Source organism: Plecotus auritus (genome assembly GCF_963455305.1).
Source record: "Plecotus auritus genome assembly, chromosome: 1".
Classification (NCBI taxonomy): domain Eukaryota; kingdom Metazoa; phylum Chordata; class Mammalia; order Chiroptera; family Vespertilionidae; genus Plecotus; species Plecotus auritus.
This window is the reverse complement of record NC_137770.1, coordinates 209,242,772-209,263,298: the sequence shown is the minus strand read 5'-3', so window position 1 is coordinate 209,263,298 and position 20,527 is coordinate 209,242,772. Positions and strand designations below refer to the sequence as shown.

The 20,527-nt window shown below is 41.3% G+C and overlaps 1 pseudogene across 1 annotated transcript; it reads left to right on the top strand.

The window, feature by feature from the left end:
* The first annotated feature begins 9,184 nt into the window (after positions 1-9,184).
* On the top strand, positions 9,185-13,699 carry LOC308242065 (high mobility group protein B1-like; annotated as a pseudogene). Its single transcript has 2 exons — positions 9,185-9,239; positions 12,987-13,699. The product of its transcript is annotated as a high mobility group protein B1-like (transcript).
* The last annotated feature ends 6,828 nt before the right edge of the window (positions 13,700-20,527 follow it).

Genomic DNA, 20,527 nt, shown 5'->3' with positions numbered 1-20,527 from the left:
CAGTATGGAGTTTCCTCAAAACACTAAAAGTGGAACTGCCATTTGACCCAGTAATCCCACTTCCAGGAATATATCCCAAGAAACTAGAAACCCCAATCAGAAAGGATATATGCACCCCTATGTTCATAGCAGCACAATTCACCATAGCTAAGATTTGGAAACAGCCTAAATGCCCATCAGCAGATGAGTGGATTAGAAAACTATGGTACATCTACACAATGGAATACTACTCTGCTATAAAAAAGAAGGAACTTTTACCATTTGCAGCAGCATGAATGGACCTGGAAAGCATTATGTTAAGTGAAATAAGCCAGGCAGAGAAAGAAAAATACCACATGATCTCACTCATTTATGGAAAATAAAGGACGTTATAACCTGATGAACAAAAAGATAGATACAGAGGCAGTAAAGCACCGAACAGACTGTCAAATTACAGCGGGAAGGCTGGGGAGTGTTGGGGATGGGGGGGGGGGGGAAGAGATAAACCAAAGGACTTGTATGCATGCATATAAGCACAACCAATGGACACAAGACACTGGGGTGGGGGGTAGTGGGATGAGGGCATGCGACAGGGGGCAGGGGAGGCTGGGGGAAGATCAATGGGAAAAAAATGAGATATATGAACTACTATATGTAATACTTTAAACAATAAAACAATTTAAAAAAATAAAATAAAAACTGGATTTGTAATGCAAAAAAATTTAAAAAATGATGTTGTTATCTGCATAATTAGCTAGTTATCCTATATAATAAAAGGTGAATATGCAAATCGACTGAATGGCAGAACGACTGGTCACTATGATGCACACTAACCACCAGGAGGCAGACGCTCAATGCAAGAGCTGCTTCCAGTTGGTCAGTGTGCTCCCACAGGGAGAACGCCGCTCAGCCAGAAGCCAGGCTCATAGCTGGCAAGTGCAGCGGAAGTGGCAGGAACCTTTCCTGCCTCCACCTCAGTCAGATATACCCCTGAGGGCTCCTGGACTGTGAAAGGGCATAAGCCAGGCTGAGGGGCATGCCCCCGCCCAGTGCATGAATTTTGTGCACTGGGCCTCTAGTTAATAATAAAAGGAAAATAGTGAAGGGAAGTCAGACATTGTAAGCATGGTCAGCTAGGAAGCTTTATTAGGAAGTTACAGCTTCATATAGCATTATTCCTCCCAGGGGATTAACACCCCTCCCTTCCCCATCCAGTACTGGGTTGTGAAGAGAAGGAGGAAATAGACACATGCACAATAGAAGTTGGGCAATGTAGGGAAGGTGCTTGTCTGCTAGCTTAGCCTGGGGAACAATGGATTGGCTAAGGGGTGAACACCATCAGAAGCAGGAGAGATCTTGAAAAGTTCATTGTTTAGCTCCTGGTTAAAACCTAGACAAAGGAGCTTTCACTCTCATATTTGCTCTTGCTCCCTCTTGCTCCATGACCCACACTTGCTTGTGTGCTCACCTGTTCTCTGTCCATAGCCATGTGGCCTTAAGCAACTGCAGGGTCCATGGCCGTGCCGACCCCACAGGCAATGACCTACAGCTGAGAACACAAGCTAAGCTAGCCAGATGCTAGACTGGACTGAACTTTAATGTGGAGCAGAAACCATGGTCAGTGCCTTTATTCTGGCCCTGCTGAAGACAAGATTACTTCTTCCAAGGCGAGACGGTGGCCTCAAGAAATTCTTTTTCTCAGGTCACCCCAAAAACTTCACTTCCATTGAATAACAATGTGAGGTTGCTAAGCCCTGGGGAAACCTTACAGGGGATCCTTTTACCAATCTGTCTATAATTCAAGAACATATATCCTTCCTATGAAACAAGATGCCTTTTATCATGCACTGCATCTCTTGGAAACATAACTCAAAAATTCTTTTAACTGCATGTTGAATGAGCTTGTCCTCAAGGTAAGCATGATGAACAAGAAGCAAGGCCATGGAACAAGAGTAGGAAACAAAGACTATAAAAGAGAGAGAGAGAGAGAGAGAGAGAACAAAAAGAAAGAAAAACCCTGACATTTCCCTAGGGCAAGGCTTTGAAAAAGGGCCCAGTGTACAAAGAATAGTGCCCAAAGAGGCCATGGTTTGTATCAATAACCTCCAAAAACTAATGGACTCCAACCAGGCAAATAGGAACACAGAAATGGATTAAAGAAGCAGCCAAGACCTGAAATCATGTCTATAACAGGTTTCTGGTAGCAGGCTATCTAGCCATTCAAAAGATAGCAAATGGATAATGGCTATACCAGGAACAACATATAGCTTCTTATGCTATGGCAGTACCATAAGCTAATCAACTTGTTAGAGTTCTTTTTAGGTACAAAACTTAACTCCTGGAGAAATGTAGTATTTACCAGTACATGAAGGCAGAATTGAGCCAACTGATGAGACCCCTATGGAAGATATTGACTGAGTAGGCAGGTAGATACAAGAAATTCATTGTAGACATATAAAATCCTGAATGAATAACATGAAAATATTTCTAGATCCTACCATATTGGTGAGATCAAAATAACACACGTGTTCCTGGTATTCATCAACATGAGCTCGGAAGTTACATCTTCATAAAGAGCAGAAGAAAACATAGCTGAGTAGGAATGGGAAAGGCAGAAATTGCCACCAGCCCACATTATAACAAAACCTTTCCTTGTTCTAGGTCAGGAGATCCTTCTTATCATAGAAACCTACATCCAGTGGAAGAGAGAAAGTGACAGAAAAAGAGGAAAGTAAGAAATTCAAGGTGTCCATCGTCTCTGTATTTTTTCTTTTCCATTATAGATTTTTTTTCCTAAGTGAACTAAGTGTAGCCCATTCAGTTCATGTCCCTGAATAAAACCATATCATTGCAGACTTTTACTAGTGATGTTTCTAAGTTACATTGTATCTGTTTCTCTTGTTAACATACTGTTTTTTATTCAGAAATATTTATAATCAAAAACTTTTAATTCACAGCATTTATACTAAACAAAGCAGCACAGTTCTCTTTAAAATGAAAATTAATTAAATATCTTTATTTTGTGAAAAAGGTTAACAAATTTGGGACCATCTCTGACTCTTGAGACCTTAGCAATAGAACTTTAAGTTAGCTGGACTCACTTGTCCTCTAAAGGGGAGTATTTGTCACAGCTGTCATCATCTTTCTGGATACTTCTCATTTTAATCCTACTCCTCACAATTCTTTATCTCTGCTCTATTTTACTTCTACTATTTCATTTCTACCCCTTAAACTTTGCCATTTGTTTTCTACATTTTGACCCTTCAAAATTTTAACAAAGATTCTCACTTCATTCCTCCCCTCCATGGCTCACTCAAATATATTAGTTCATCCAATGTTGAACTCCTCATAATTACTATGTTGAAGCCCTAACCCCCATAATGGCTGTATTTGAAGTAAAAATGTAGTTGAGTGAAATGAGATCATAAGGACGGGGCCCTGATCCAACAGTATCAGTATCCTTTAAAAAGAGACAGGCGTGAACTCTCTCTCTCTCTGCATACACACACAGAAGAAAAGACATTTGAGGACAAAGGGGTTGTCTTCAAGCCAGAAAGAGAGTTCTCATCAGAAACTGACCCTGCCAGAACTTGATCCAGGACATCTATCCTAGAAAATCATGAGGAAACAAATTCCTGGTATTTATTTCACCCAGTCTGTGGTATTGTGTTATGGCAGCCTGGGCCAACTAAGGTGTAGATTTGAAACACCACACCTAGACTTCTCACTACCACCCCATAATTTTCCCAATATGGTTCTCTTAAGCAAAATATGGAAAAGGGGAGGGGACTCACAGACAAAACACAACTCATAATATCAGAAACCATCATATTACATGTATTTTCTTTTTTGAAAAAGTTTAGTTAGTTATTTATTGAGATGTATGTATTTTCTTTGTTACTAAAGGATGCCAGATCTTTGGGAGAAAGCAATGCAGAGATCTCTAATTAAAAAGAGAGTTTGCCCTCCTCCTTCAACATTACAATCAGGAGTTAACACTATCAATAGTGTGACTTTTATCTTTCTAGACATATTTTTGAAAGTCAAGAGTTAAGAAATCAAATGAATTTTAATTGTTTTCTAATTTGTACATTTGTAGGAATTATCAGGAATTCTATCTTACAATATAGATTGTTGTGATTCATCTTTAGAAATTCTAATTCAGTAGATCTGGGGTGTGATCTAAAAATCTGTATTTCAAGTATCCAGTAGTTCTGAGGATCAGTTCCAAGACCACATTTGGTTAAGCACTAATTGAAATATCCTATCTATGGGTTCTATGTTTTTATTAATATTACTACATGTTTTAATATTGTTCAGTTACTACATTTTCACCCTTCCTAAAAAATGTACTTATTGTATGAGTTTCATAATATATTATTTGTGTAACAATCTCTAAACATTTATGATTCCCTTCAGAAAAACAGAAAATCATATTCTAATTGAGCTGTGAACTTGGATGCAAGCCTACTAGAACTCATAGGAAAAGGTGTTTCTCTGTTTTATTTTCCTTTTTATTAGTTTACAGTCACCAATTACCTATTTATTCCCACATTTTATAGTTGAACTAATTTGATCCCATAATCTCAAGGCATTCATAAAGACAGAGAGATTAGGCAAATAAAAGACAACCAAATGTGTTTCCCCCCCCTACTGATGAAATTTAAAGTAGAGCAACTGGAGTTTATTGTAAACTGCTAGTGTTAAAGAAAAAATGCACTAGAAATTCATTTTATTAGGGAGGAATAGATAAATAGGAAGCACTCTGCTCCCTTGTAGTCACCACTGATACCTTTAAAGCAATTTAAAAATAGTCTATTAACAACTACAGGTGATTTGTAATGTGAGTTGAACATTGTTGTCATTGGGGTCAGTCAAGATAGATTTTCATTCAATTATCTATGCATCTTACCTCCCCAAGGATACTTGAAGGAGTCATCTGTACCAAACTCTTCAGTGATTTTTTTTTACTTGAAGTTTATTAGCTCAATGGCAGACTGATGTATTGCACTTAAATTACACTCAAAAGTCATCTCTTTAAAAATCTACTAACACAGCTTTACACTAAGGAGTTAAATCCAATCATTCAATTTAGCTTTTGATTCTTTAGAGAAATTACTTTTCTTTATCAAATTCAAGCTGCAAGGCTGCTAGAAAAGGTGTTAATCATGTCATTTGATACCATTAATGTAAGCTTTGTTTTTATCCAGTTCTCTGCTCAACTTCCTTTTGCATCATTTATTTTTTAGTAAGAGTCTTCCACTGTATGAATACTTCTAAAGAGAAACATATGTGCATTAGGAAACATACTAAACAACCAATCAATAAATATTTGTTGAATATCTACCATGTTCCTGAAGAAGACCTGTGCCCTTCACTCAAAGAAGTGATCATTTTATTGGCAAAATATGATTTACATACATGAAATGATTAGAGAGCCACAAAATAATGTATTAAATTGTGTGATTTGAAGAATTATATACTACACAAAGAGATCAGAGAATTTAAGCTGTGCTCTAAAAAAGAAGCAAGGTTTTGGAGAAAGAAGAGAAAAATGGAAACCATTACAAAAAGACTGAAAATGGAATGAGTGCAGTAGATGGGCTCAGAAGCAACGAGTGTGGTCAATGTGAGACAGAGTGATAGGCCAGCCAGCCCGGACTAGAAGCTTTATGTCAGAAATAGTAGGAAAGATAGACTGGCTAAAACAGGAATAGCATTCATTAGACTGTCCTGCTGTAAAACAGAAGAAGGAAGACTATCTCTGATCGCTAAAAGGGTACATTCCTTAGAGAAAGATAATATTTTAAGAATATTCCATCCTTGATTCTTGAAGTTATTTGCCTACAGATTTTTTTTTATGCACTTAAATTTGATTCATTTGATCATTTCCCTCCTTGATTGGCAAAGTACCAGAGAAGAATTTAAACTCAACTTTGTTTAAGCTTATTTCCCCTTTTTCTTTTTAGGGTAGGAAGTGATGGATTCAGCTCAATATAATCAGTCACTGACTGGGCATTATAATAGCCAGACATTTGTTATGCTCCAAATTCTGCATTGTTTTGAATACAGAATAACTCTCTGTGAGAATTATAAACTTAGAATTCTAAGAGGAAATTGATTAAGAATATCTCAAGCATATTATCAATGAATTTACAATGCAAAAAGTATAATATTTTAAAATTTGGGAGATGACCATCAACTTCTCCTTACTTAGGAAGTTGGGAAAAATCTCTTCCTGCCAATTATTTTTTCACTGTCCTCTTTTTGAAAGTAAGTTTTGGTTTATTGTTCTTAGTTTCTCTGTTCTATTTCCTGTCTTGGTGCCATGTAGGAGGTTTGCAGAGACCCTTGACAGTGATGTATAGTCTAGTTAATCCTGACATTTGGGCTCTGTGGTCTCCCTAAGAATCTCAGTCACCCCATCACCCCCATTCACACTCTCTTGTACTGTTCTCATTACGTGTATGTGTTAGGTAAAAGTGTTGGTTGCCGATTTAAACTATTTATTGTCTTCACTGATTCAGCTGCTGCTGGATTCTGAACGTAATCTGCCAATAACGTCCATGCAACACATGCTGGCTGCAGTTTTCACTCAGGTTGCCAGTTGCTGAACTCTTTGTACACATTCGCAATTCATTGTGTTACCCCCTTCGTGCTGTTTCTGGCATCTGCCCTAAACTGCTGGATTTTCCTGTATGGAGAGGTTCAGCAATTCTCTTTACAAACTCTCTGCCCAGTGGGAGGTGCTATTATTTTACTTTATTTGGGGAAATTGGCTATTCCCCCAGGAAATCAAACAAAACCCTTGTCTTTTATACTTCCTCATTTTCTCACTCTGACTAGAGTCAAAAGGTATTTCACCCAGGGGCTATGAGCATAGCAGGAACATTTATTTGTTTATTTTATTTAAGCTCCAGTCTTTCCATTAAATGTGGGTATAAAATCCAACTTCATGGAGTTTAGAGCTAGCTAATAGCTAATGTTGCCTGAGCACCTAAGTGCCAAATAATATGCTAATGATTCACATGATTTCTCTCAATTAATTTCCACAACAAACCTATGAAATGGGTGCTATGATCCTCCTTATTTAGTAAGTAAAATGAAAATTTAAAAGCTAAATGAATTTTACCAAGTTAACAAAATCTGACTTTAAATATAGGTAGGTATAGGTAGTAAAGAAACTACCAGATGCCAATTTCTTTACTTGTATCTTCCATTGCCTCTCAGACCATCCCTGACATGAGGAAAGAATCAGTTTAGAATGAGATCATGACCTCCTTGTCCAGCACCATTATTATTAAAAACAAACAAACAAACAAACAAACAAACAGTCAACAGTATGAGTGCCTAGGGGCAAGATTAAATAATTTACTTCATATTATGCATATGTATTAATTAAAATAGGTAAAACTAGAACCAACTTATTGTTACAAATAGAACCAAGCTTAGTTCAAATATAGCAGAAGTTCATTACTCACTCACTTAACAGTCCAGAGGGAAGAGATTCGGTCATCTGGGTAGATCTCCTCGGTCTGTTACTCAGGGACCCAAACTGATAGGGCTTAGTTATTTATAACAACAGCGTTTTCAATGTACCTCTAGTCACCTTTGAGTATCAACATTCCATGACAACAACAAAAAATGAGAAAGGACATGAGGGGCACGTCTGGAAGTTTTTAGAGCCAACCTCGGAAATGGCTCACATTACTTCTACTTGGACAGAACAGTGGAATCATTGCAAGAGCATAGTCTCGTGACCAAACCTAAACATAAGGGAAGTTAGGAAACACGGTGTAGCTGGCTGGCCTTATGTCCAGACCTTCAATTAAAAGGAAAGAAAGAAGGAGTAGATTCTCAGGGACAGATAGCTATCTTCACACAGTCTACCTCTCTGACAATCAAACATCTGTATCTAGATGCAATAGACTCATTCCCTCCCCAAGGAGACAATTCAAAGTCTTATCCAGTTGCTGCACCAGTTCAAAGTCCCATATCTCTGGAATGTGACTTTCTCTGCCAGGGCTACATTTCCCCCCCTATAGCACAGAAACCAAAATGAAGGTGTTCTGCTTGAGTCCCAGTCATTATATGTTGATGGAGCCGGATAACCATAATAAAAATTCCTGTTAAAAAGGAGAAGAATGTGTAGAGAAACAGAAACACTCTTTCATTACTAGTAGGAATGCAAAGTGGTAAGGCCATTTTGAAGACAGTTTGGCAGTGTTTTTGTGTTTTTTTTTTCAAAAGTAAACATCTTCTTACCATATGATCTAGCAAATGAGTTGAAAGCTTATGTCTACATTAAAACCTGCACATGAATAATTCATACTTGCCTAAACCTGAAAGCAGACAAGATGTCCTTCAAAAGGTGAACGGATAACAAACTGCCACTCATCTATACAACTGGAACATTATCCAGTGATTTTGAAAAAAGGAACTATACAGCCACGAAAAGACATGAAGAACCCTCAAATACAGATTGCTAAGTGAAAGAAGCCAGTCTGAAAAGGCTACACTCCGTATGACTAACTACAACTATATGACATTCTGGAAAAGGCAAACTTATAAGAAAATCAGTGGTTACCAGGGGCTGGGGCAGGGCAGGAGGTTGGGGGGTGGCATGGGACAGAAGGGAGAGATGAATAAGTGGAGTACAGGGAATTCTTATTGCAGTGAAACTATTCTGTATTATATCATAATGATGGATATATGTCATTACAGATTTGTCAAAACCCATAGAATATATAACACAAAGAGCAAGCCCTAAGGTAAAGTATTGAATCTAGTTAATAATGTATCTATCTTGGCTCATCAATTGTAAAAGATGTACTATGCTAATGGAAGATATTAATAATAGGGGAAACTGTGGGTTTGGGAGTTGAAGTGAGGGGGAATATGGGAACTATCTACATTTTCCACTCAATTTTTCTGTAAACCTCAAATTGATGGAAAAAAAAAAAAGAAAAGAACTCTTTTTTTTTTTAATAGAAGACCAGCAAAAATACAGCAATGGTAATATTTGAAATGATATATTCCTGCTGGGTGGGCATTTTGTAAGACCCTGTCCTGGTATTGGAGGGCATCCCAGACAGGCGTGATTCTCATTTCTGGGTGAGGCTTCAGTGTCCAACATACTCAGGGCCCCTGGGTTTGCCCTCTGAGAGGTTGCTCCTTCGCTGCCATCCTCCATGGCACATCTGTAATGAACACCGAGTGTATGCCCTTCTTACAGGTCAAGGAGTCAAAAGCTTTCGCAGGTGAGGCTTATAGTTTTTTTGGCAGTACAATTCCCTCAAAAACTACATAAGTTTTCCCTGGATGGTTTAGCTAAGTGGATAGAGCATCAGCCTGCAGACTGGGGGTCCTGGGTTTGATTCTAGTCAGGGTCACATGTCCGTGTTGTGGGCTCGATACTCAGTAGGAGGCACGCAGGAGGCAGGTAATCAATGATTCTCTCTCATTATTGGTCTTTCTGTCTCTCTCTTCCTCTCCCTTCCTCTCTGAAATCAATAAAAAATATTTTTTAAAAACTAAGTAAATTTTGGGACAATTTATTTCCTGTCCCTTCCAAATACCGGTGGTTATATTCAAAATAATTTCTTGGACATAATTCTTTAGTCTGCTCCTTTTTTAACTACCCTGAGGAGAGTGGGTGTATGTGCATGTGTGTGTGTGTGTGTGTGTATGTGTGTGTACATGCACAAGCACACACACACATACCTGTGTATAAATATAATGGACAGCAGCTACCTTGAGTTGGGTGGGAAGAGATCAGATTTTTGCTGGAAGGGTAAGTACCTTACTTGAACTTAGACATCTTATTGGGCCTTTGCATTTGAAGCCTTTTTAAGTCTCATTTCCTGTTTGGGTTTCAGAAGCAGTTGGTTTTCCAACCCTGTGAAACCTGTGAATTCTCTCCCTCCCCTTCCATCTCTGCACAAGCAAGCCAATTCTTGCAATACAGTGCCTTACTTGAAGCAATGAATAGCAGCCAAAACGTATAAACATTCCAGCTCTTTTCCAACCACTACACCTAAAACTATATGAGAATGTAGTCCGCATTCCAAGTCTTAGTTGGAGATAGTTTTAATAAATGTCAATGTTTTGCCATGATATCATGTATTTCTCCAACTTTTCAGCCTGTGACACCACTGCCCAAACATTACTTTCTGGATTGGTTACAACAGGCAAATTGGTTGAAACAAACACCAAAAATTCAGTTTAAAAATATGTCTTTCTCACATAAAAGGGGTTGGCAGGCCAACTCTGGCTTTTCTCCATGCAGCCATTTGGGCATTAATCTGATGCTGATTCTGCCCCTTAAATCACATGCAAGTCCCACGATCTCTCTGGTTATCATCATGCCCGTTAGGTAGAAGGAGAAAAGAGCATGGCAAATGATCAGGGGGCTTATAGGCCAGGCCTGGGAGTGGGTCACAGCACTTCTACTCACATTCCACCAGAGATACCTGTCATATGGCAACGTCTAACTGCAGAAATGCTGGGGAATGTAGTGTAGCTGGCCACCCATTTGCCCAACACTTCAATTCCAAAGCCAAAGGGGAGAATGTATTTTAACAGGCAACAATATTGCCCTAATCCTAATAAGCCTTAGCTCTACTCCAGCCTACTTGCATGTGATAGTGACTGACTTGTACCCCATCACCACACAAGAGGGTGTGTGGGTGCTTTCACCTCTAGGCACCCACAGTTCTTCTGTCAGGGCAAGAAAAAACAGTGCCCCTTCCACTTGATTTAAAGCGAAGTGTACCCATTTCCCATCACTTCAAACATGAATGCTTGTATTAGCCTTTGCTTCTAATGACAGTTGTAGGTGGGAAGGTCCAGGAACAGGCAAACCCATCAGAGCAGAGTAGTGCAAATTACTATGTCCATCATGTGGAGAATAATCATGTGTAGAATCAACAGCCAATTCCATGTTGCACTGTCAGCCCTGTGCTTTATATCTGGTCCTCCTACAAGCAGCAAGGATTGGACTTGGATTTCATTTTGCCATCTTCTTTCTCAAAGTACCCACATCTCTGGGGAAAACAAAAATCCATTTACTGGCACAGTGTCATCTCAATCCAGAAAAAATAAATAAAAATATTTATTTTTAAAAGCCGTGAGATTTCAGTATATCATCATCACTAATATTAAGTCACCTTCTAGGTGTGAGACACAAGTCAAAGAGGTTTGCTTGTACTGTATTACTTTGATCTTCCCAGATATTATTGTCCCCATTCTCCTGAAGAGGAAACGGAGGCTGAGAGAAGATCACTAAGCAGAAGCTGAGACAAAACCATACATTGACAAAGAGTGCACAGTCCAAAATGTTTTTGTTTGGATGAACAATTTCATCACATTTTTTCTCTAAGACCAATGTATAACTCATAAGTAGTTCTTGCTTTACTTTTGTGCAACTAAAGACCCATTGAGGTTTACACAGACTGAACAGTCAGCTTCAAAGCAGTATTCATGTCTTCACCCATTACAGAAGTTGCCTATAGCCTTTATATGACAGTTTTTATAGCTCCTACCTACCTAGATTGCAGAACACACTGTTCGGAAACCTTGCAAGTGTACAGCGTTGCTCAGAAGCAATCTGAGCCTCACCCTACTTAATATTTGAGTCATCTAAAGTGACTTGTTCTAGCCCTAACCGGTTTCACTCAGTGGATAGAGCATTGGCCTGTGGACTGAAGGGTCCCAGGTTCAATTCCGGTCAAGGGCATGTACCTTGGTTGAGGGCACATCCCCAGTAGGGGGTGTGCAGGAGGCAGCTGATCAATGTTTCTCTCTCATCGATGTTTCTAACTCTCTATCCCTCTCCCTTCCTCTCTGTAAAAATCAATAAAATATATATATATTTTTAAAAGTGACTTGTTCTAATTCCACACTTACCAGGAAACTTTCTGATTTTGAATTGGCTTAGCATGTTATTCTACAACAGGGGGAAATGTGGTGATCTAAAGGATTTAGAGTATTTATGGTTGCAGTAATTCCTTATGGCAAAATTAGTAAGTGACTTAAATTATAGAGTGAGTTCTCATGCCCATTGCTAAGAGACAAACTGCTATGATCATGCAAACTCAGGTGCTCTCACCAAGTAATAATTAAATTTATCATTGAAAATTAATAACTTGATATTCTTAGATCTAGGAAAGAGTATTGAACACAGAAACTAGAAGTCCTCACTGGCCATATTATTTGGTTCAAAGATACAAGGCTAGTGTAAAATATAAAAAAAAAAAAAAAAAAAAAAAAAAAAAAAAAAAAAAACAGGAAAAGAAAAGCAATGAGAAGGCTAGAAATTAAATTGTGCAAAATTCCGGTTTCATTAAGATATTGATGAGGAGGAACTATAGTATTTTAAGGAAGATGGGGACTTGGCCAATTCAAGAAAGTATTTATTTTATTATTTTACACCACAAAAGAGAAAATTTTTAGAAGATAATCCACAACAAATTAATTTGCCATTTCCTGCATGGTGTTATTCAGACTCAGGCTCTAAGAAGAATGAAGAAATTGAATTTGACTGAAATCAATGCAAAGGTAAAAACTCAAGAAGCAAAGGCTAATATGAGAGTTCATGTTTGAAAGCTATGGGAAATGGGTATGCTTCTAACAGGGATGAAAAGTCAAGTGAAAAGAAATAAGTTTTTGTTTTCTACAAAGCTGGGCCTCCCTCTGTTCAGATATGGATAGAACTGATTCTGACAGATGCCTGATGAACACCCATCTAAGTCTAGTGCTGTACTAGGTGCTGGATAAAATATGAGAGAAACATGTAAATGGTTCCTGTCTATATGACACTTTAAATATTACTGAATAAATACATCAATAGTTTCTCAACACGACTGTATAAATGTGTGGTAAAGATTGCAAGCTCGGCTGCGTCTGGCCCACGTTCTCACAGCCATTGTGGTACATGGAGCTCCATAGAGACAGCGCCAGGGCAAGTGCAAGTCAGATGGGCACTGGGCGACTCTGCGGTCGCTGAGGAAAGGAAGGAGACACGGGTAAAGGAGTTGCTAAGAAGCCCAGTGGCAAACTGTCATCATATGCTTTCTTTGTGCAAACTTGCAGGGAGGAGCACAAGAAGCTCCCAGATGCTTCAGGCAACTTCCCAGGGTTTGCTAAGAAGTGCTCAGGGAGGTGGAAGACCTCCCTGCTGAAGAGAAAGGAAGAGGTGAAGACATGGCAAAGGCAGACAAGGCCCGCTTGAAAGAGAAATGAAAACCTGTGTCCCTCCTAAAGGGGAAACAAAAAAGAAATATAAGGATCCCAAAGCACCCAATCAGACTTCTTTGGCCTTTCTCTTGTTTTGTTCTGAGTATCACCCCAAAGTCAAAGGAGAGCATCATGGCCTGTCCATTGGTGATGGTGCAAAGAAGCTGGGGGAGATGTGGAGTCACACAGCTGCAGGTGACAAGGTGCCGAATGGAAAGAAGGCTGAGCTGAAGGAGAAATATGGAAGGGAGGTTGCTGGGTAGTGAGTTAAAGGAGAGCCTGATATGGCAAAAAAAAAAAAAAAGGCATCATCAAGGCTGATAAAAGCAAGAAAAATAAGGAGGAGGAGGAAGACAAGGAAGTTGAAGAGGAGGATGAGGACAAGGAAGATAAAAATGAAGATGATGATGATGATGATTCTAGAGCAGTTTTTTTTTTATGTATAAAGCATTTAACCCCCCTATACACAACCCACTGCTTTTAAAAGAAATATTGAGCTGTAAGGCTGTGTAAGATTTGTTTTTAAACTGTACAGTGTCTTTTCTTATATGGATAACACACTACCGAATGTGTCTTTTGATAGCCCTGTCCTGGTGGTATTTTCCATAGCCACTAACCTTGCCCGCTACAGTATGGGGGCTGCAAATTGGCTTGGAAATTTAAAGCAGGTTTTTGTTGGTGCACAGCACAAATTAGATGTATATGGGGATGGCAGGTTTTTTTTAATCATCAGTTGTGCCTGATGCAGCTTACACAAAATAATTGTTGTTCTATTGATTGAATACCACACTGTAATTGCAAACAATCAAACAAAAACATTGTAGCTGTTTTGTTGACATTCTGAATGCTTCTAAGTAAATACAATTTTTTATTTTTTTAAAAAAAAGATTGCAAGCTCATTAGATATTCAGATATGAGGACTTCAAGAAAGCTTTTACCGCGTTTCCCCGAAAATAAAACATCCTCCGAAAATAAGACCTACTTACAGGTTTCCTTCAGAGTGAAATATAAAGCATCCCCCGAAAATAAGGCCCCCAGGCTCTGTCTCAGAATGAAAATTAATTTACAGTAAACTGATCGCTAGGGCCGCCCCGACTGGCGTCTAGCAACCAGTGACGTTACGCGGAGTCCTGACGTCACTGCTGTGTGGAGGCGGAGCGGAGGTCAGAGTGAGCGGTGAGCGTGGGGCGGGAGAGAGGAGGAGACTTTCGCAGATGCGTGTAGAAGAACAGGAGGATTAGAGCGGACGGGACACGGCGAAGGTGGTGAGTGCTGGTCTGTCTCCGGTGACACTACCTGATGCTCGCGGCCGCCTTCATGATGACTGAAGGTTCTCAGTCAGTGGCAGACCCTGCTCCAGCCCAGATCCAGGCCCCAGCAAGCCCAGTGACAGTCCCCAGGCAGGCCCCAGGGGGTAAATGTCTGATGAAGGGGTAGAGGGGATGTCTGGTGAAGGTGTTCAGTGGCACAGGGGTGGGGGAAGGGGGATCACTAAAAATGACACAGGAGGATCAGAGGGGGCAATCAAAATGACACAGGAGGATCAGAGGGGACAATCAAAATGACACAGGAGGATCAAAAGGGGTTACTAAAATGGTAATCCCCCCTCTGATTCTCCTGTGCCATTTTGATTCCCCCCTCTGATCCCCCCTGTGTCATTTTGAGTGATCCCCCTCCCCCCACCTTGATACCCCAATTCCTTTTTTTTACCCCTAGAAATGAGTGCAAAAAGAAAAAGCTACTCCATGGAGTACAAGAAAGGAATCATGGAAGACTCTTGCAGCCAAAATCTTACTGCTTTCTGCAAAGAGAAGATGTTGAGTATCCGATTGGTCCGAAAATGGCGAGCAGAGTATGGTAACCTCATTGAACAAGTGGACAAGGGAAATGCTAAAAAGCGCAAGTGTGGATCAGGTCAGCAACCATTATTTTCCGAGCTGGAAGATCTGATCTGTGAATGGGTTGTTGACAGGAGAGCAAAGGCTTTGGTTGTGAATAGGGCTCAGATTCAAGAATTTGCCCTTGCAATGGCACCACAGTTTGACATAGCCCCCAAAGACTTCAAAGCATCACAACACTGGCTGGATAATTTCCTTCAGCGAAGTGAACTGTCTTTAAGAAGATCTACTGGTACAACATTGTTTAGGTTGGAAGATACTCAAGTTATTAAGCGAGCACTTGCATTCAAGTCCTTTATTGATGATGCTGACTTCTCTAAATACAATCTTTCCAACATGATTGCTATGGATGAAACTGCAGTGTTTATGGGCCAATCATCTCAAACAACAATTGAACAGCGGGGTGCCTCCTTAGCGTACATTCCCTCCACTGCTTACGAAAGTGCACGTGTTTCCTGTATTTTGGCAATTCGTCTGGATGGCACTAAAATCCCACCTTTAATCATTTCTAAGGGCAAGAAGGAAAAGATTGAACGTGTTTTGGGCGTTTTTATTCTTGAAACTGAAAAAGCCTGGGCCACACAAGCAGTTATAAGGAAGTGGGTCGATTTAATGCTGCCGCTTGTTATGCGAGGGAGCCAAAGAGGTCTGCTAGTCTGGGATGCAGCCAGCACTCACTGCACTAAAGACATGAAGACATTTCTTCACGAAAGAAAAATAGATCAGATAATGATTCCCGCAGGAATGACAGCCTATCTCCAGACTCTTGATATTGCAATAAACAAGCCATTCAAAGACAATTTGTGCATGGAAATCAATGACTACGTTGAAAATAGAATGGAGAGAAATCAGCGTGGAAACTTTGTGAAACCTAAACTGCAAGAAGTTGTGACTTGGGTGAAGAATTCATGGGAGAAAATCACTGACAGTTGCATTGCAAATGCACTGCGAGCAGGCTACCTTGACAAGAAGTACTCATGTAAAGACAGTGCTATTGCTAAACATGAGAGATTTGGTCCACTGATTCTGAAAGAAATGGAGTCACAAGAAATTCACCAGGAAATTCAGGAATTGGATTGTTATGATGATGTTCCAGAAGATGATGACATGATTGTCATTGAATAAATGAGTAAATTCTTCATACTGTAGGATTCACAGTTTGTCTGGTTTGTGTTGACAGCTACTGTACTACTGTACCGTATACATGTAATAAATTTCCTTTATTTTCATTTAACAATGAATGTGTACTGTATTCTTCTTCATGGAAAAATAAGACATCCCCTGAAAATAAGACCTAGCGTCTTTGGGAGGAAAAATTAATATAAGACACTGTCTTATTTTCGGGAAAACAGGGTAGGCATCAGCATCACAAGACAAAAAAGTCCAATCTTGTAGCAGCTGCAGGAGAAAGCTTTGGGACCACAACCTGCCCCTCTACCCCAATATTTATTATATATAACTAGAGGCCCGGTGCACGGGATTCGTGCACTGGTGGGGGGCTTGGCCTGTGGGGATCGGCCAGCTGTGGGAGCGCTGCTCATCCCGGTCAGCCAAGTGGCACTCCCACTGTGGGAGCACACTGACCACCAGGGGGCAGCTCCTGTATTGAGTGTCTGCTCCCTAGTGGTCAGTGCGCATCATAGCAACTGGTCGACTGGTCGACCGGTCGTTCTGGTCATTCTGTCATCTGGTCGCTGGGCTTTTATTATATAGGATTTTATATGAAAGTCTTCTCTCTCTCTCTCTCTCTCTCTCTCTATATATATATATATATATATATATATATATATATATATATATATCCTATCTAATAAAAGAGTAATATGCAAATTAACCATCACTCCGTGACAAAAATGGCAGCGCCCATGACACAAGATGGCGGCACCCAATCCTCTCAGGCCCGCCAGAATCCCCCAGTCCCAGGGAGGGCTGCCAATGAGAACTGGCAGTGTGCAGCCCAGGCTGTCGGCCTGGGAGGCGGCCGCACCCCTCCCCCCCCCCCCCCCCCCCCAGCAATCAGCTCTCAGAGGCAGCCTGGGGTGTCAGCCTCCAAAGGGCCTGTGCCCCCATGGAGTGATCCCCCCCACACACACCTATAGCCTTGGAACTTCCCTTGCCCCCAGCAGAGTGATTGGACATGGGGGGAGGGGGGTATCTGGGCGATGCTGCCCAGCAAACCTCTCCCATTGGGTAGAAACTTCTGACCAGGTTAGGGAGGTAAATGAATTTTGTTTAAAATCTTTAGAAACCGCAAAGGAAATGTCTGAGGTAGGGTTTCACATCGGAAGTAACTTACAACTAATTTCTGAAGGAAAACGGGGACATTGCAGTTACATTACTGGAGAGTACCCCATGGTCCAGAGGTTGGCTCTGCAAAGGTGGTGGTGGGTGCTCCCCACCCTGGTTCCTCAGCACCTTAAGCAGGGCTTGAGCCCACCCAGGAAGGCCTTTTCCCTACAGTTTTCACCAAGGCAGGGAGGTTTTGTAGACATGAATAAGAAGTGCCCACGCACAAGTCCTGAAGATGCCAGCGCTGGCAGAAATGACAAACCGGGAAAAGAGCAAAACCAGAAATACCACCGATCCCAACATAGATCATCTTTTTCTTCAGATGACGGTGTGTTTCCCTCTTCTTCGTCTTCTGGAAGCAAGACAGATTCAAGAACTGATGATTCTACCAATGGAAAAGTTAAGAGAAAGAGAGGACAGAAAAGGAATAAAAGGAGAAAAGAAAGAAAGGATGGAAGATGAAACATCAAGAAAAAGAAACAGAAGGAAGAAATGAAGAAACAACCACATGATATCACCTTTCCAAGGACTCATGAAATTTCTGTTTAAGGAGTTTATTTTATGACACTTTTAGTTTGGGTTTACATTTTTATGGGTTTGTCAAGACCACGGCAGGTACACTGTCCAATATGTTAAAGAAAAAACCCTATCTAATAAAGAGGGAATATGCAGGGGAGGGCATTTGGGGGTGACCGGGCTGTCAGGGGAGGGCAGTTGGGGATGATCGGGCCAGCAGGGAAACAGTTAGGCATCGATCAGGCTGGCAGGGGAGTGGTTAGGGGGTGATCAGGGTGGCAGGCAGAAACAGTTAGGGCAAATCAAGCAGGCAGGCGAGCAGTTGGGAGCCAGCAGTCCCGGATTGTGAAAGGGATGTCCGACTGCCTGTTTAGGGGATCGGGCCTAAACAGGCAGTCGGACATCCCCTGAGTGGTCCCAGATTGGAGAGGGTGTAGGCTGGGCTGAGGGACTACCCCCCAGTGCACGAATTTTGTGCACCGGGTCTCTAGTATATATATAAAATCCTAATATGCAAATAGACCAAATGGTGGAACAACCGAACACCTTGACACTATGATGTGTGCTGACCACCAGGGGGTGCATGCAGAACATAGCAGGCATCAGCAGCAGGCAGCAGAGTGCAGAATATGGCAGGCATCAGCCATGGTGGGATGGTGGAGCAGGTGAGTAGGGGTGCCAGACCAAGGCAGGGCGCTGGTTGCTGTCATTGGGCAACCCTCTGGTGGTTACTGAAAATTCTTTGCTCATGCGTGCCATGGTCCCACCGGGTGCTCGCACCTGCTGCTAGTGCTAGCCCCACTCACACCCACTGCTGGTGCTCAGCACCAGCCCCGATAGTTTGGCACCATCAGTGGTTGCGAGCTGCGGCTGCCGGCCCCAATCTCCCCTCAGGGCTTCTCTACCTCCCCCTGCTCCTGAGGGGCGATCAGATCAGCAGCCGCCACTCACACCCACTGACAGTGCCGGCCCCACTTGCACCAGCTGCTGGCACCAGCCCCAATTGCTCCACGCAGTCAGCATGTGGGAGTGGTGTCAGCGGGAGCAGGGCTGCCAGCAGAGAGGGGACCAGGGGCCACGGTGGGAGGGGCCAGGCAGGGGCACGGAGGATGGGCCGAGATCTGCCCCTGTGCCCACCACAGCCTCGCAGCCCACAGTTCCTTTCAAGGTGCACGAATTAGTGCACTGGGCCCCTAGTATTTATTATAATATAATAACATATAGGGTAGAGCAAAAACAGGTTTACATTTGTATGTGAAACAGTTTATTCTTGTATTATTTATTAATTATTATATTATTTTTCATATGAACAACTGTAAACCTATGTTTGCCCCACCCTGTATATACCCTCTTATTTATGTATGTAGAAACTCCTCAAAATCATTGTCAATCAAAAAGTATACCTAAGAAGTAGGGATAAGTGACTGGAGATTCCAATAGATATTCTCTAGTAACCATCAATTAGAAGTTTGAGGATGGTTATACTGGGTGCCAAATTTGCTAAAACACACATACACACTTTCAGAAAATAAAATTAAAAACCTGGAGCACTGGTGGTACAGTAGCAGTCCTCCCCAGTATATTTCAATTGTCTGCCAAGATGGGACCAATAAAATCTTAACATTTTTAACTGGTTTCCAACATCCAAAAATCAGAATGGATTGGCTAAAAATTCATATTCCCAGCTTGCATATTTTTTGAAAATCTGAAAACACTGTATCTGCATTCCCACATGTAACCAATTCATCCTTTCATTTATCAAATATTCACAGAGCTCTGACGATGAGCCAGGCACTGTTCTAGTTTCTGGAAGTATATCAGAGAACAACAGGGATAAAAGGGAAGAAAGAAAAGTGAAGAAAAGATGCCATAATGTCACAGAGACTATTTCAGTGGACTCTATCTACTTGAGCTAAGCAGCAGCTGCCTCCAGGGCCCTGCACTTCCCATGGCTTCAAATTGGAGACAGAGGGACAGAGATTATGTAGAAAACTAAATTTAAAAAAAAAATTAACTCATGCCCTTTGTTATAAAATAAAATGAAATACTGATATCTCCCTTTTATAAATCTTACCAATTATTTATAGTTCTTGTCTGGTTCGTGGGACTCCTAGCTTTGGGAATTGTAGGATTCCCTGATTCAAGATCTCCTACCTCTTACCCCTTAGAGACCTAGCCAAATTTGGATCTGAACCTTAATCTTTGAGCCTGTCACAGTTTAAAACCTTCCCAGCAATTTCTGCTAGTTGCTGCAAGTTATTTAGTCACTAGAAGCCTGGTGCATGAAATTCGTGCATGGGCGGGTGTCCCTCAGCCCAGTCCAATCTGGGACCCCTCGAGGGATGTCCGACTGCCCGTTTAGGCCCAATCCTATCCTATCTAATAAAAGAGTAATATGCAAATTGACTTCACAATCCAGGACTGCTGGCTCCCAACTGCTCACCTGCCTGCCTTCCTGATTGCCCCTAACCGCTTCTGCCTGCCAGCCTGATCACCCCCTAACCACTCCCCTTCCAGCCTGATTGATGCCTAACTGCTCCCCTGCCAGCCCAATTGCCCCTAACTGCCCTCCCCTGCTGTCCTGGTCACCCTTAACTGCCCTCCCCTGA